Source organism: Colobus angolensis, unplaced genomic scaffold, assembly GCF_000951035.1.
Source record: "Colobus angolensis palliatus isolate OR3802 unplaced genomic scaffold, Cang.pa_1.0 Scaffold82, whole genome shotgun sequence".
NCBI lineage: Eukaryota > Metazoa > Chordata > Mammalia > Primates > Cercopithecidae > Colobus > Colobus angolensis.
In genome coordinates, this window is record NW_012122043.1 from 2,053,283 (window position 1) to 2,058,415 (window position 5,133).

The window sequence follows — 5,133 nt, forward strand, 5'->3', positions numbered from 1 at the left end:
GTCCCTTCCACGGGGTCCCGCACCCACTGGGCAGAGCGTCCTTGCCATGGGGTCCCGCACCCTCTGGGCAGAGTGTCTCTACCGTGGAGTCCTGCACCCACTGGGCAGAGGGGCTGGAGTTTCAACCATTGATGTAGATTCCACAAGGCCACGTGGCTGGGAAATGTGGGATACAGAGACGTAGGTGTTACGTATTCATACGTATTTACATACACCTAAAATCGACATTCTGTGTGTGTGCATAGACAGACACTTTTTAGATGACTGTAAATGTGTGTGCATCAGTCTATAAAACGCCACACACTTGTACTGTGCAGCTCACCTAGGCCCACAGACCCTGATCACACCCCGTGCATATGATCGTACACGTATGTTTGTGTATGTGAATGTTTCCTGAAAGACTGTGCCTGCAGCCCTGTGGGGAAGGCCGAACACTAAGGCTGCTGTGAGAACCCATTGTAAAGCACGAGGGCAGGGCAGGTGCTCGGGATGGGTGCAGGCCCCGGCCCCACTATAGAGGGGTCTGGGGGAGTGTGGATGGAGAACCTTGGGAGGCCGCACATCCTTCTGCATCCTGCACAGTCCCGATGGAGGGGAGGGGCCATCTGGGGTGGGCAAGGGACCCAAGCATCAGTAAGGGGCTGGACGGAGGGTGCCACTCAGATGGCTTTTCTCCCCAGACCTGGGGACTGCCCCCAGTGGGGATCCCTCTCCATTTCCTTAGGCTCCCTGTTTGCAGCTGAAGCAGAGAAGGAAAGCCTGGCCTTCAAGGCCCAGGGCTCTTCATCAGCACAGGCCTGAAAAGAGGGGCCGACTGCAGGGCTCAGTCCTCTGAGCTGGAGGAAGCCTTGCTGGTGTCAGGGCCCCAGTGGGGCCTGCAGAGGGGCAGTTTGCCTAGAGAATGAGTGCACCTGCTGGTCTGCAAACAGGCCGGTCTCGGCTGGAATCTGCCCCGGACGTCATTCTGCTCAGCTGAGCATTGCATAAGAATTGCATACATCATGGCAATATAGATATGAATGTATACAATTTGGAGGTCTCTGGTGGATCTGCAGATTGAGGCTTCCTGCAGGGCAGGAGGCCTGGATGATTTGTTCCAGTCAGCAGTCCTTGGGTGGTGTGGTGGTGGTTGTGTTTTGTTTTTTATTTTTTTCCCCTTTGGCCATTTTAACTTTATCCTGTCGCTTGGCAGGCTCACCACCGTGTCCCCAGCTGTGCCCAGTACAGCTAAGGAAATGTTGAAGGCACCTGCTAGCCCTCTTGCTGAGGCAGGAAAACCACCAACCCTGCCATGAAAATAACATTTGGAACGGTTAGTTCTGTTTTTTATTTATTTAGTATCCTGCCAGTGATCATAACAATCTCAAAAGATGCCATTCATTGCAAGCCAGCGTTGAGCCCAGCATTCAGATTCTATCATTTCATCCTCAGAAAGTTCCCAAGACGTGCCTGGTGCGCTGGCTTTGCCGATAAACAAACGGAAGCTCCCTGCAGCACAGTGACTCCTGCAGCCTGGCCTGGCCGTGTGAGGAAGGACAGGGTGGGGCTGAGAGCAGCAGTGCAGTGCGGGCCCTGTGCAGGAAGCACGAGTGCAGCTCCCAGGTCTGCCCTCTCTAGGTGTGACCTGGAGCAAGTTATCACACTTTTTTTTTTGCCTGGGTTTTCCATTTGCATAAATGAGGATTATGACAATACCTACCTCAAAACATTAAAAATGCCTGTTCGGCCAAAAATACAGGAGTGGAGGAACAGACTGTGGTGGGATCCGCACAGTACAGGAATCTGACAGAGGACTCACTTTGTTCAGAACATGTTGCCTATAACAGGAATTCCCATACAACAATGAAAACATGCACAGACTAATGAAAAGGTGGGCAAAATGCATTTGATTGATAACTCATTTAGAAATGAATGTATGCAAATGATCAGTAAGCACCTTAAAAGGATGGCAATACCCTCACTCATCAGAGAAATGCAAATCAAAACCGCAGTGAGGCATCGCTTCACATTTCTGTCCGCAGCGAAAGTCTAAGATGAAGATTACAGCACTGCGTGTCATCAGGGATGTGGAGTCTGTCCTGGAACGGTGGCCGTGGGTAGGGGTGTAAAAGGATCTGACCACACCGGGGGAAAGTTTGGCAGTTTCCTAAGTGAAACCTGTATCTACCCTGTGGAACACCCCTCCCCAGTGAAACCCGTATCTATCCTGTGGAACACCTCTCCCCAGCTTCCACTTCTAGGTACCTGCCTAAGAAAAATGGATGCATATGTGCGCGCGTGCACGCATACACACACACACACACACACACCACACACACACATGTGTCCGATAAGGCCCAGCAGCCTTACTCATCGTAGCTCCACACTGGACACCAAAACAGAATATAGAGTCCAGAAATAAGCTCACGCACTCTTGGTCAGATGAATTGTGACAAAGGGGCTAAGGAAATTCAATCGGAAGAACTAGATATCCATGTGGAAATATGAAATGATCCCCAGTGCTGACCTTACACTGTACATACATGTTAATTTGAAATGGATCATAGATGTAAAGCTACGTAACTTCTAGAAAAAAAATCATCGGAGCAAATCTTCAGAGCCTTGCAGAAAGCAAAGGCTTTGGGAATCAACAATGTGAATGTCGAAAACAAAGGGAGAAAAAAAATTAGATTCCATCAAAATTAAAAACGTCTCTTTAAAAAGCACTTAATAAAATGGAAAGGCAAACCACAGATTGGGAGAATATATTTTAATACATATATGTGACCATATAGAGAACTCTCAAAACTCTGTCAGAAGACAAGCATCTCCCCTTCAAATTGGTCAAACGTTGAATAGACACTGTACCAAAGAAGATGTACAGGTGGCCAGTCAACACATAACAAGATACTCCACGTCAAAACTCATCACAGAAACACCAAAGCAACGCTGCAGTGCAACACCTACTATTATACACCCGCCAGGCTAGCTAAAATTTGGAAAGTCCAACAATCCTAAATGCTGAGGACTACATGAAGCTGTTGTAACTGATACACTACTGGTGGAAGTGTATATTGCACAGCCGCTTTGGAAAAGCATTTACCAGGTTCTTACAAAGTCGAACATACACTTACAGTATGACGTAGCAATTTCACTTCGTGGCATTTATTTAAGAGAAATAAAAACGTATGTCACAAAAAATCTTGTACATAATGTTCATAGCAACTTTATCCATAATATACAGAAACTGAAAAAACAAACTGGTGGTCAAATGTGCATCAGCAGATAGAATGTACAAAAAAGTGTAGTATATCCATCCAATGGAACAGTACACAGCAATAAATAAGTTAGCTACTGATGCAAATATCAACATGGATGATTCTCAGAAGTGTGATCTCAGCAAAATATACCAGACACAGGGGGCCCAGAGGTAAGGGAATGGAGTCAATGATAATTATTCTTGAGTCCTAAAAGTCTAATGATTTTTTTTCCTTTGGCTAGGCTTCAGACTTGGTTGAGACCTGTCACTTCCCTCTTCTTTCTGATTTGTCCCTTTTGGAATGCGGATGTTTGTCTTATGCTTCTCCAACCACGGTATTTTGGAAGCAGGTAACGCGTTTGGTTTTATAGCAGGAGAGGAATTTAGCTTCATAGTAAATCATACTTTGATTCTTACGTATACCTGACATAGACTATATTTATGTAAACTTTTGGACTTAGGGTGTATGTTAGAATTGGTTAAGCTTTTGAGACTGTTTGGATGGGGTTCATATATTTTGAATATAAGGACATCAGTTTCAGAGTGGCAAGAGTACAGTGTTATGGACTGAATTGTCTTGGCCCCAGATTTATATTTTGAAGTCTTAATCCCCAGTACCTCAGAGAGGACTGTATTTGGAGTTATGACCTTAAAGAAGCAATTAAGGTAAAATGAGCTCGGGCACAGTGACTCACGCCCGTAATCCCAGCACTTTGGGCGGCCAAGGCGGGTGGATCACCTGAGGTCAGGAGTTCAAGGCCAGCCTGGCCAACATGGTGAAACCCTGTCTCTACTAAAAATACAAAAAATTAGCTGGATGTGGTGGCACACACCTGCAATCCCAGCTACTCAGGAGGCTGAGGCAGGAGAATCGCTTGAACCTGGGAGGCAGAGGTTGCAGAGAGCTGAGATTGCTCCACTGCACTCCAGCCTGGGCAACAAGAGCAAAACTCCATCTCAAAAAAAAAAAAAAAAAGGTAAAGTGAGGTTATATGGATGTGTGTTTGGGCTGGTGTTCTTATGTGAGGAGGCGATTGGACACAAACAACACACAAACTCAGGGGTAGCCATCTGCAAGCCAAGGAGAGAAGCCGCAAAAGAAACCAGCTCCACTGACCCCTTGATCTTAGACTTCTAGCCTCCAGAACTGTGAGGAAAAAAATGTGTTTTGTGTAAGCCAGCCAGACCCTGCACTTACTTCGTTCTTATGGCAGCCCTAGCAAATGAATGCAGGTTCTAGGGCTTTGGTTGCTGCCAGTTTGGGGCTATTACAATTACGGATGCTGTGACCATTCATGTACAAGTCTTTGTGTGGACACACACTCTCATTTCTCTTGGGAAAATATCCTGGAATGGATTGGCTGGGTCACATGGTAGATTTATAACTTTTTAAACAGGCTGTTTCCCAAATAAGCTGTACCACTTTATATTCTCATCAGCAGTCTGTGAGAGTTCCAGTTGCTCTCTGTAATTAGACTTTTTTATCTTAACCACTTCACGTAGTATTTTATGGTATCTTATTATGGTTTTAATTTGTATTTCCTAATTACTAGCAATGTTAATAGTATTGTTATGTGCTTATTTGCTATCGATATTCTTTCTTCGATTAAGTAAATGTATGTTAAAATTATTTGTTCATTTGTCTATTTGGTTGTTTGTTTTCTTATTTCAAATTATATATGTGTGTGTGTATATATAGATGTTCATAGATATATATATACATCTCTCTGTATATAGATGTAAGTCCTTTGTCAAATATGTAATTTACAAATTTACAAATATTTTCTTCCAATCTGTGACTTGTGCGATAGGTGGACAGCTTCCAATAAAGCCCCCAAAGATCCCTGCCTCCTGGTATTCCCACTGTTGTTTAGCCCACTCTCCTCAAAGGTGGG